Source organism: Harpia harpyja, chromosome 15 (genome assembly GCF_026419915.1).
Source record: "Harpia harpyja isolate bHarHar1 chromosome 15, bHarHar1 primary haplotype, whole genome shotgun sequence".
Taxonomy (NCBI): Eukaryota; Metazoa; Chordata; class Aves; order Accipitriformes; family Accipitridae; genus Harpia; species Harpia harpyja.
The window spans coordinates 97,359-110,089 of record NC_068954.1 but is presented as its reverse complement, the minus strand read 5'-3'; the positions used below and the strand labels follow the sequence as shown (position 1 = coordinate 110,089).

General features: G+C 46.4%; 1 long non-coding RNA gene across 1 annotated transcript; it reads left to right on the top strand.

Moving 5' to 3' along the window:
• The first annotated feature begins 241 nt into the window (after positions 1-241).
• LOC128152183 (uncharacterized) lies at positions 242-2,953 on the top strand. The gene is made up of 3 exons (XR_008238553.1): positions 242-356; positions 839-1,109; positions 1,287-2,953. It is a non-coding gene; the product is annotated as an uncharacterized LOC128152183 (long non-coding RNA).
• The last annotated feature ends 9,778 nt before the right edge of the window (positions 2,954-12,731 follow it).

The window sequence follows — 12,731 nt, the reverse complement described above, 5'->3', positions numbered from 1 at the left end:
GCAGCAGGGCAGGCTGCCTCCCGGGGCATGCCGGGAGCTGTAGTTTTCGCGGACTCGGCGGCCGGCCAGCTCCGTGGCTCTCGGGAGCGGCGTAGTCCTCGCTGCCGCCGCGGCCCCCGGAGTCCGACCAGGTCAGACACAGGAGCGTTCCCGGTTTCGCGTGGTTTTCCGCGGGCTTCCCGCTGCGCCCGCTCCCCGACCAGCCCTCCCGGGCGCATGCGCCGTTCTGCGCGTGGGGCAGCCCGGCGTTCGCGCGCCGGCTGCGGCCGCTCCGGCGCATGCGCGGTTCCCGGGAGCAGCGTGGCGGCGCGCAGGGCGCGGGTCTCGGCGGCAGCGGGCGAGCGCCGGGACTGCGGGTGAGACGAGCGATCCCTTTCAGCGGGGGCGGGGGTAGGGGGTGCCTCCTGCCCGCTGGCGGGATGGGAAGCTGCGAAGCTGCCGCCGCGGCAGGCTGCCGGTCCGCCGGAGGCGAGCCGGGCCAGGGCAGCGCCGGGGAGTTCCCCGAGAGCCGGTAGAAGGGAAGAGGGGACGGAGGCGGGCACCCCCAGGCGCGGCCAGCGGGCGCCTGCCCGAGTCGCCAGAGCTACCCCGGCCCCGCTCGGCCCGTGCGGCTGCCCCCAGCTCCAGCCCCTCCCCTGAAGCCTGCGCTGTAGCCGCAGGCAGCCCCCGAGCCCTGTCGTGAGGGCAGCAAGCTGGCCCTGCGGTGGTCTCGAGTCTCCCTTAACGGGGGTGCCGTTAGCAGCGGCGCGGGGAACGAGCGGTGTCTGCGGAAGGAGGGGCTCCGGCCAGGGTCGAGCTGCGGTAATAACGGTCACTGCTGCCTCTTTCCTTCTCCCAGAGGCCACGCTGTGGGTGCGGTTGTCCGTTCGTCCCCTGGGGATGCCGTTGACTGCAGCAGCCTCAGGCTTGCGTGGGCTGTCTCTGCCTGGCCTCCCTCTCCTCGCGGCGCGGGAGCACAGAGGAACATGCGGAGCGCTTACTGGCTGTGGACAGGAGCTGCTGAAGCTGACGTTGAAGCTGGAGAGGCCACAGAATGGTAAAGCTGCTGAAGAATAAAATAAAGAGGATCCAGCCACCAGCTGCAGACAGGAGAGAGCCTGCCTCTCCAGGTTAGGATGGATCCTTCCTAGTGTAGTCCTCAGCAGGTCCGATCACCAGTGTGCACGGCAGGGTCTGTATGCATAACCAAAACCACAGTACAGCCATGTAGTGTGTGTGCATGTGAGGCTGTGTTTCTAGGAAGCCTCATATTGTAAGAGCTGGAAGACACCAATCTATTCTCTTAGGTGGATGACAGTCAAGTGAGTGCAGCTACAGAGGAGGAAGGGAGAGGGAGAGAGAGACAGACATGTCTGAACTGTCAAATTCTCCCAGCAGCTCCAACAGCGGGAGGTACAGTGAGTCCTGGACCCCTGGGGCTGTGTCACCCCTCTTCTGCATCCCAGTCCCTCCCTGCCCCCACCTTCTCTTTCTCTCAGTGCTTTAATTTTTTTGGTTTTTTTTTTTTCTGTACCTCTCCCTTTCTTGTTCTCTAAGTCCCCCTCTTTCTCTGTTGTTCTGCCTCTCTGTTTTCTTTTTCTCTCTGCACTTCTGACCTGTCCCATCCTTCTTTTTTTTATCCTCTGTCTCTGCCTTGCAGCCCATCACTACTTTGTCTTTCTCCATCTATCCGTCTGTCTTCTTATCCCAATCTTGTTAATTCCTCCCTGTCTGCCCTTTAGCCCTTCACAGTTCCCACCGCTCTCACCTGTCTGATGCTGTGTCTCTATTTTTAAACTCCTTTCTCTGCCCTGTATTCTGGATACACTTTTACTTTCTTAGATTCTCTTGTTCCAGGTCCCTGTCCCTATGTTTTAACTTCTTCCCTCACTGTCCCATAGCCCATTTTTGTCTTTATTATTCTCTCTCTGTCTGGTTCCCTGTCCCTATTCTTTATTTCCCCTCTCTCTTCCCTTTAGATCATCAGTGTTTTTGATATTTCTCAGTCTCTCTCATCTACCTCACTGTCCCGTTTTTTAATTCTTCCTTTTGCCCTGTGGCTCATCACTAATATTTGTTTTTATCCATCTCTCTGTCTGGTACCCTCTCCTTTTTTATTAGTTCCTCCTCTCTGTCCTGTAGCCCATTGCTATTTCCCCACCCTGTCTCTCTCTGTCTCCCTTTCCTTACTTTTCAATCCCCCCTCTCTGCCCTGTAGCTGATCACTGTTGTAGTGAGTTTGTGTGGCAAGCTGGGGCAGGGGAGTGGATAGGGGCTGCAGGGGTGGGTTCTGTGAGAAGACACCAGGACTTGCCCCCATGTTGGGCACAGCCAGTTCCAGCTCCAAGATAGAGCTGCTACTGGTCAAAGCTGAGCCAACCAGCAACGCTGGTAGCACCTCTGTGATATTTAAGAAGGGCTAAAAAAAAGCTGTGCAGAAGCTGTCAGTCCTGCAGACACCAAGGTCAGTGAAGAAGAAAAAGGAGGTGGTGATCCAGGTCCTAAAGCAGAGATTCCCCTGCAGCCTGCAGTGAAGACCATGGTGACACAGGCTGTCCCCCTGCAGCCCACGGAGGTCCATGGCGGAGCAGATATGCACCCTGCAGCCGACGGAGGACCCCTCGCCAGAGCAGGCGGATTCACCCGAAGGAGGCTGTGACGCTGTGGAGAGGAGCCCACACTGGAGCAGGTTTTCTGGCAGGACCTGCGGCCCCATGGGAGTGACACCACACTGGAACAGAAGAAGAGCACAAAGAAGGAAGGAGCAGCAGAGACAACTTGTGATGAACTGACTGCAACCCCCCGCTCCTTCTCCCCCTGTGCTGCTCGGTAGGAGGAGGTAGAGAAGTCAGGAGTGAAGATGAGCCCAGGAAAAAAAGAGAGGGGTGGGGGGAAGGTGTTTTTCAGATTTGTTCGTATTTCTCATTATTGTACTCTGATTTTGACTGACAATAAATTAATTTCCCCAAGTCGAGTCTGTTTTGCCTGTGACAGTAATTGGTGAGCGATTGCTCTGTCCTTATCTTGACCCACAAGCTTTTTTGTTGTATTTTCTACCCTCCGGTCTTGTTGAGGAGGGGGAATGGTAGAGTGTCTAGGTGGACGCTCGTCAGCCAGCCAAGGTCAACCCACCACAGTTTCCTTCTCTCAGGCTCCCTGTCCCTATTTTTAAAATCTGGCCTATGTTTCTTGTATGTCGTCACTTTTGAAACTTTCTACCTCTCCATCCTTATTTAAATTCTTGCATGTTTCTTAAACCCAGTTGCTTTTTAAATTTTCTTGCTACTTTTCCTTCTCTCTGTCTCCCTGACCTTATTTTAATTTCTCACCTGTGTTTCTTGTACCCTGTTGCTTTTCAAATTTTGTTCTTATGTCTCCCTCTATGCAGCTCCATGTACCTACTTTTTGATTCTTGTACCCTGTTGCTTTCAAAATTTTCTGTTTCCTTCTATCCATCTCCCTGTCTCTAGTTCCTAACTCTTCCCTCTCTGTCCTGTACCCTGTCACTTCTTAGATTTTCTTTCTACATCTCCCTCTATCTCCCTGTGCCTATTTGTTAGTTCTTGCCTATGTTTCTCGTATGCTGTTGCTTTTTGAAAATTTTCTCTCTACCTGGCTCCCTGTTTCTGTTTTCTAGTTCTTGCTGTTTCTTCTCCCGTATCACTTGAGAATGTTTCCCTGTGCCTTGTCCTGTCTTTATCTTGTTGTCCTGCCAGTCCCTTCACCTTCTCTCCCCCACTTCCTATTATTTATTCCTCCATCTCCATCCCTGTTGTTTTGCTCAGTCTCTCTGCGCTTCTCTCTCTACACTGTTTTCCTGCTTCTTGTCCCTCTCTTGTTCCCAGCATCCCATTTTCTGGCTCCCTGTCTTGCACCTCTGTGTCCCTCTGTCCTTCCTCCTGCTTTACTCTTCCCTTTTATCACCCCATCCTGCTGCCTTTGGGCACTGAGCCTTGTAGCCAACTCATTGCCAGGATTTCTTATATGCATTAATGAATAAATTTTTCCTGCCTCCTCTGTGTCCCTGGATGTGGGTAGGTGTAGGGGCAGGGATAATATGCTGTGGGGCTTTGGCAATGGCCCCTGTTCCTGATGGGCTCCAGCTGGGGCTGGGATGGCCCCAGGTGTGGCCAGTGAGGTTGAGGATGGGGCTGGCCCTGCTGTGTGAAGGGGCTGCCTGGGCAGGGGAACTGGCTGAGGAGGGAGTTCAAGGGGGTCTGGCTGGTAGGTGCCTGCAGCAAGGAATGGCCAGTCCCCGTGGCAAGGAAGGATCTCTCTGAGCTGTTCCTGGCCTCTGTTGGCTACATGCGTGAGCTGCCATGTATCAAGGAAGCCTTGTGGATGAGGAGCATTGAGGCGTCCGCTGCGTGCTGCCGAGTGGGTGAGGGTCAGGCAGCCGGCACTGGGGAGGAGGAAGGGGCAGAGGCAGAGAGAGAAACGTCGGGGCGGTGAAGGTCTCCTGCCGGCACCAGGAGCTGTGGTGAGTCGCACATCCTCTCCTCTACATCCTGGCCCACCTCCGCCTCCCTTCCTCCGTCTCCCTCTCTGCCTGCCCACCTATGTGTATGGCTCCTCAAAACTTGTTATTCTTCTGTCAACTCTGCCCAGTACCCTGTTGCCTTTTAAATGTTTAATATGCCTCTCTCTAACCAGCTGCTTCTCCCTGTTTTTTATTTTTTCTGCACCGCCTTGTACCCCATTACTTTTAAAATTTAATTTCTATGTTTTCCCCTCTCTGTCTCCCTGACCCTATATTTTAATTCTTCCCTCTTTGTCCTGTACCCAGTTGCTTGAGACTGGCTGGGCATCGGTCAGTTGGTGGTAAGCAAATGTTTTCATTTGCTGTTTTTTTTTTTTCTGTTACAACTTTTAAAAAAAAGTCTTTTTAATTATTAAACTTTTTATATCAACCCATGAGTTTCTCACATTTACCCTCCTGATTCTCCCCCTATCCCACTGTAGGAGGGAGTAAGTGAGCAGCTGTATGGTACTTAGTTGCCAGCCAGGGTTAAACCACGATGCTACATCTACATTTATGAAGCTGCCTATTGCTATTTTTTAATTATTTCCTGTCTGTTGTGTACCCTGTTGCTTTGAAAATTTGCTTTCTATGTCTACTTTTATCCAGTTTACTGTCTTTATTTTTTATCTCTCTGTCCTGTGCCCCTGTGATACTTTTAAATTTCCTTTATATTTCTCAGTTTTAGTTCACTGTGGCTATTTTTAAAATTTTTTTCTGTCCTGTACCCAATCACTTCTTAAATTTTCCTTCTGTCTACTTCTATCGAGCTGTGTATCACTGTTTTTTAATTCTTTCCTCACTATTGTGTACCCCGTTGCTTTTTACTTTTTCTTTCTATGTCTACTTTAACCTATTCACTGTCTTTAAGTTATTCCTGTCTGTCATGTAGCCCATCACCTTTTAAATTTTCTTCCTATGTCTGTTTGTTTAGTTAGCTGTCCCTATTTTTTAATTCTTTTGTCTCTGTCATGTACCCTGTTGTGCTGGTTTGGGCTGGGATAGAGTTGATTTTCCTCCCAGTAGCTAGTATGGGGCTACGTTTTGGAGTTGTGCTGAAAACAGTGTTGATAACACAGGGATGTTTTTGTTATTGCTGAGCAGTGCTTGCTCAGAGTCAAGGGCTGTTCTGCTTCCCACCCTGCCCCACCAGTGAGCAGGCTGGGGCTGAACAAGGAGCTGGGAGGGGACACAGCTGGGACAGCTGACCCCAACTGACCCAAGGGCTGTTCCAGACCATACGATGTCATGCTCAGCATATAAAGCTGGGGGAAGGAGAAGGAAGGGGGGACATTCAGAGCGATGGCATTTGTCTTCCCACGTAACCGTTACGCATGATGGAGCCCTGCTTTCCTGGAGATGGCTGAACACCCACCTGCTGGCGGGACGCTTCAAGGAATGAATTCCTTGTCTTGCTTTGCTTGTGCGCGTGGCTTCTGCTTTACCTATTAAACTGGCTTTATCTCAACCTGTGAGTTTTACTTTTTTTCTGGTTTTTCTCCCCCATCCCACTGCAGGGGGGCAGCGAGCAAGCGGCTGGGTGGTGCTTAGTTGCCAGCTGGGGTTAAACCATGACACCTGTCACTTTTTTCCAATTTGCTTTCTATGCCTACTTTAACCTATTCACTGTCTTTGTTTTTTAATTTTATCCTCTGTCCTGTACCATCTCACTTTTAACATTTTCTTTCTGTGTCTGTTTGTTTGCTGTCCCTATTTTTTAATTCTTTCCTGTATGTCCTGTAAGCAGTTGCTTTTTAAATTTTCTTTCTATGGCTAGTTTTATACAGTTCACTGTCTATATATTTTTAGTTTTTTCATCTCTGTCTTGCACCTCATTGTTTTAAAAATTTTCTTTCCATATCTCTATTTATCTATTTTTCTCTCCCTATTTTTAAATATCTTTCCTGTCCTGTATGCCATAATTTTTAAAATTTTCCTTCTATGTCTACTTTTATCAAGAAGTGTATCACAGCTTTTTGATTCTTTCCTGGCTGTCGTGTACCCTGTCACTTCTTACATTTTCTTTCTCTGTGTCTCTCTATTATTCACCCTATCCTTATTTTTTATTTTTTTTCCTAGCCTTTCTTTAATGCTGTCACTGTTAAAATTTTCTTTCTGTGTCACCTTTTATCCAGTTCACTTTGTTTTTTAATTTTTCCGCTGTCTCGCACTCCATCACTTTTACATTTCCTTTCTATTTCTCTATTTAGTGTGCTGTCACTATTGTTTAATACTTTCTTGTCTGTCCTGTAGCCTGTTGCTTTTTAGATTTTGGTTCTACATCTTTATTTCTTTAGTTCGCTGTCCCTATTTTTCATTCTTTTCCATTTTTCCTTATTCCCATCACTTTTTAAAATTTTCTATCTCTGTTAACCAGTTCTGTCCCTATTTTTTAATTCTTTCCTGTCCTGTACCCCATCACTTTTTAAATTTTCCTTCTATGTCTACTTTTATGATGCTGCATATTACTGGTTTTTAATTCTTTCCTGTCTGTCCTATACCGCATCACTTTTAAAATTTACTTTCTATGTATCTCTCTCTTTTTCAGCCTATCAATATTTTAAAATTTTTTCCTTTGTCTTAGACTCCATTGCTTTTAAAATTTCCTGTCTCTGTTTTAGTTTGCTGTCCCTATTTTTTTCCCTTTAATTCCTTAATGCTGTGCTTTTAAAATGGTCTTTCTATGTCGTCTTTTATCCAGTAACTGTTTCTATTTTTTAATTCTTTCCTGTCTGTCATGAACTGCATTGCTTTTAAAATTTTCTATGTCTACTTTTATGTAGTTCACTGTCCCTATTTTTCAATTTTTTCTCTCATAATTCTTTTACTTTTCAAATATTTTTTTCTAGGTGTACTTTTATCTTGTTTTCTGTCCCTATTTTTAATTTTTTCCTGTTTACTGTATCTTGTCACTTTTAAAATTTCCGTTCTATGTCTACTTTTATCAAGATGTCACTCCCTTTTTTTTAAATTTTCCTGTCTGTCCTGTACCCCATCTCTTTTAAATTTTCTTTCCTCGTCTATTTTTAGCCAGTGTGCTGTCTTTATTTTTTAATCCATTCTAGTATGTCCCATACCCAGTTGCTTTTAAAATTTTCTTTCTATGCCTTCGTCTGTCACATCTCACTTTCTCAGGATGACAGCTCAGGTTTGCTCATTCCCAGGTCAGGATTAAAGTGAAACGACACTAGGGATCCTTTAACTCACAAAACTCAACTTTATTCGCTCACCACAAAAATTGGCATGAAACTACATCAGTAAACTGTGTAACCTGTGCTAACCCTACATCACCAAACATATACTACAGGCCTTGCTTATTTTGGGATCAGTTCAGGGAAGACAAGAAGGAGAGCCCTCCGGTCGAGTCACGAGGTTCAGAGCAGACCCCTTTGCTTTCTAGACTCCTTCTCACAGAGGAGCCTGGGGCAGCTGGATTCACTCCTAGTCCCAGACTTGGTCAACGGTTTATGTTTACAGGGATAAAATGTAGGGATTATAGAAAAGGAAAAAGAAAGAGAGAAACAAGACAGAGAGAAGAGAAAGATTTCACCAGTCCTGGGTGCAGCATTGGTTCAGTCAACTGAGGGGTCCAGTCCTGCTGGACTTGCACACCTGGGGCTTCAGTTTGTGTCCTTTTATTGTCCTTGCCCCTCCTTCGGGCAGGCACTCAAACTTGTTAGGTTAATTAGGTGTCATGAGTGAGTGGTGTGTGAGCCTTTGGGACTTGGGGGTCGTTTGGGGGGTAACTTCCCCTTCCCTGCAGATGTGATCTTTTGTCATGCATGGTGAGCTGTCCTGCTCAGCGTATCAGAACAGCATTATCAGAACAGGGAGCTGTGCACCCTCTGGCATGCCCTTCCCCGCCTGTTGCTGATGGGTGCTGATCTGCTTCTTTTCACCTGTGGTTCCTTGCTATGCAGGGTTCCTTCAGCCTCTCACACCGTCTATTTAGGGGTTTTTGCTATTTTAAAATTTTTTCCTCTCTTAATGCCTTCACTTTTAAATTTTGTTTCTTTGTTCACTTTTATGTATTTTTCTGTCTCTATGGTTTCCTTTTTTCCTATCTGTTCTCTATGTTATGACTTTTAAAATTTTCTATGCCTACTTTTATCAAGATGTCTAACCCTATTTTTTTATTTCCTGTCCTGTTGCTTTTATTTTTTTATCTACTTTTATCCAGTTCACTGTCTTTATATTTTATTCTAGTCTGTGCTGTGTAATTTAAAAATGCTGTCACTTTTAAAATTTTGTTTTAGTTTGATGTTACCGTTTTTTTTTCCTTTATTTTCTTAACCTTGTTGCGCTTTAATTTTTTTTTTCTCTACATCTGCTTTTATCTACCTCCTGTCCCTACTTTTTAATTCTTTCTTGTCTGTTGGTGTCCTGATTTTGGCTGGGATAGAGTTAATTTTCTTTCTAGTAGCTGGTATAGTGTTATGGTTTGGATTTATTTTGAGAAGAATGTTGATAACTGTCTTGGGTTCAGCTGGGATAGAGTTAATTTTTACAGGAACCTGGGAGGTGGGGGGGCATAGCTGGGGCAGCTGACCTGAACTAGCCAAGGAGCTATTCCATACCATGTGACATCATGCTCGGTATATAAATGGGGAGCGGGCTGGGGGGAGCGCTCTGGACTTTCGGTGGGGGAAGTGGTGGAGCGTCGCGTTCTGGCTGGTGAGCAGTTGCACTGTGCATCACACTTTTTGTATATTCTTTCATTAGTACCGTTGTTGTTTGTCCCAGTAAACTGCCCTTATCTCAACCCTCGAGGTTCCAGGTTTTTTTTCTTTTCTCTCCTCCGTCTCCTCCCTATCCCACCGGAGGGGGCAGGAGGAGTGAGCGAGCGGCTGCGTGGTCCTTTGTTACCGTCTGGGCTGAAACCACGACAATAACACGCTGGTGTTTTCAGTTGTTGCTAAGTAGTATTTAAAACAAGTCAAGTATTTCTCAGCTTCTCATGCCCAGCCAGCAAGAAGGCTGGAGGGGCACAAGAAGTTGGGAGGGGACACAGCCGGGACAGCTGACCTAAACTGGCCAAAGGGATATTCCGTACCTTATGATGTCATGCACAGTATATAAACTGGGGGGAGTTGGCTGGGGGTGGGGAGCAGGGGCCCCAGATCACTGCTTGGGAACTAACTGGGCATCGGTAGGTGAGCGGTGAGCAATTGCATTGCACGTCGCTTGTTTTGTATATTATCTCCAAGTATTATGTTTTGTATATTATTATCTCCAATTATTTTATTATTATCTTCATTTCTGTCCTATTCAACTGTCTTTATATCAACCCACAAGTTTTACTTTTTTTTTTTTTCCCCTCGATTCTCTCCCCTAACCCACTGGGTGGTGGTGGGAGTGAGCGAGCGGCTGCTTAGTTGCTGGCTGGGGTTAAACCACAACAGTTGGGTAGGTTGTCAATTTTAGAATTTTCTTTATGTCTCCATTTACTTAGTTTGTTGTCCCTATTTTTAAATTTTTTTCCTCCTTTAATGCCTTCCTTCTTGAATTTCTTTTCTATGTCTACTTTTATGTAGTTTTCTGTCCCTATTTTTAAATTTTTCTCCTGTGCCTTGTACCCTTTTATTTTTTTTAAATTTTCTTTCTATGTCTACTTTTATTTTTTGGGGGGCTCTTTTCTTGGTTCATCCTCAGGCTTTAGAGGGTCTCCTCGGCATGCTTTTATCTCTGGGTGTAATTTGCACCCCCCTTGGTTTGTCAGAACGTTGCCTCTTCCTCAGAGCAGTCTTTTTGTCCTCTCTTCCATCTCGCTTGCCTCCAGTGGGTCAGTCTCCCTCATGATACCTGTACCGTGTTCAAATCTCCTCCCGAGTATCTTTGTGCCCTCGAGCCTTCTTCTGTGTCTCTGTCTACCTCAGCACCCCTCTATTTCTGTCACAATGCTTCCTGCGAGCATCCTTCTGTTCCATCGCTATCCTTGAGTTCTGTAGCAGGTTTTGTTTCTTTCGTATTCAGAGACAATTCCTCCTGAGGCTTTCATTGTGCCCCAGAGCACTCTTACCTTATTCACTGCCATCTTGGATGTCTCCATCCTGTCGCTCATCCCCTGAGGACATCTGTACATTGCTGGGACACCTTCTTGAGTTTTGCATTGTGTCTCAGAGCTGCCTTCTGTCTTTCACTCTCAGCACCCTTCTTCTCCCATCATCATGCCTCCCGAGGCCATCCTTGTGCCCCACAGCCCTCTTTTGGCTCTGTTGTGCACTTTGCACCCTTCTCCCTCCCTGAGAACCTTTCCTGATGCCATCTTTCATCTCCAGAATGCTCACGTTGTCCTCTATGCTAGCTAGCATACCTCTGTTCAGTCCCTAGTCCCCTGAGGACATCTGTAGTCTGTTCAAATCCCTTCTGGACTTCTTCATCATGGCCTCGAGCCTTCTTTTGCCTGTCCCTCTCAGAAGCCCTCTGCTACTGTCACAATGTCTCCCGAGGTCTTAGATTTTCCCTGCAGCACACTTTTAGCTCTGTAAGCCCCCTTTGGACTCATTTTGTTGCAATTGCACCTCTCTGATACTGAAAAGCCGGTCGAAGAAACTCTCTAAGACTTGTTTTGGAGTTTTAGAAAGCAGGCATTCTTTATTGCAGCGCTGGATGCACGGGGGATATTTCCACCTAGCGTGCATACCACAGCTTTAGCACAAACAGGTTATATAGAATAACTAATTGCATATTAATCAGATTAGTATACATATACATAAAAATGATTGCAACTGATTATCTTAGTACTGCCTACATCCTATCATACGCAATGAAGGATCCATTTGAGGCAAAGGGCTGCTTTTACGACCACCGACCCATTTGAAGTTCCTGTTGGCTGTCCTTGAAGTCTTTATTCTTGTCCTTGTTCTTTGATCTTGAAGCTTAATGCAGTTTCAATCACATGTGGTCAGTTTCAGCATTGTTCTCATCTAGTGTACAGGACCATCTAGTCATAAGAGCAAAGAACTGCAAAACTTATGAATAATTACTAGTTAATCACTTGACTACACTTTTGTAATTATGTCCCCAGCTACCCGTTGTCTACTGTTTCAACCATAATGTTAATATATGATCATTTATCAAATCTCACTTATACAGTTATCTAGCAGCAAACCAGTTTTCATCAGTCTACCTTCTAAAGGATGTGTCGTATTGTGAGCTGACCTGTTTAGCTCGAGTCCTAATTAGGGCACCTGCTAGCCTCTCCCTTTGCTGGCATTCTTCTACTCATTTGGTGTTATTTTTTTAATATGCTGAAATACAATTTGTGATTTTAATTTTTCAGATGTGTTGTCGTAAGGGTGTGGTGATGCTCAGCAGATGCCCCATCCTGTGGGAAGCACCCCCTCCGTGGGGCAGGCAGTGTGGATTATCTGGCGTTGGGTCAAGAACCCAGAGTGGAATTGCTGTTGCAGATTATCCCAGACGAGTTTACCTACTGTGGATTACGTGGGTGGAGCCCCTGGTGAAGGTAAACCTCATGCATGCCCCCCCCAGCCTGTGCGTGTTCTTGCGCACATATCTTTCCACCCCAAACTATCCATCTAACCCACCTTCCGTGCGAGTTTTTTCCCATGCCGATTGGTGGGGGCGTCACCCCCTTCCCCCCACCCACCGTGTATCCCTGAAGTTCCATGTTTTCTCGGTGTCATTTGTGGCTGCTGTCCCCACGTAAACTGTGGGGGGCGTGGCTGCTGCTGACCCTTTGCTGCATGACTGCAGGGGGCGTTGTTGCCCCACCCCCCCAGCCTGTCCCTTTGGGGCATGGCTGCTGCCTGGTCCCCCCCGTGTATTTCCATGTTTTTTTGGTGTCTTTTGCGCTTTGGGACTCTTGTACCTCTGTTAAGGGAGTCAGTTGGAGACACGCTCAGGGGGACTCTGAATCATTGGCTATTCACAGTAAATAATTTATTTTGCAACCAGAGATATTTTGGAGATGGAATTCTTAAGGGATCTAATTCTGCTTTTTGATTCGTCCCTATCCAGAAGGTAGTTCTGGTAGAAGTTAGGTGGTATGCACAGTCTTGCTAGAAATGAAGCATAACCCCAGAGTGTTTTGGCTTTTTTATAGGAAACTAAAGCACATCAATTTTGATAACAACATTGTCATTGCATTTAATGAGCTAGTTTCTTACATAGTTTAGAAGGACATCTATTGTTTTCTATCTACACCCCAGAAAAATTAAGTTTAATTCTCTACCCGGTCACATTGCTGATGCAATAGGTGTAGCTGTAG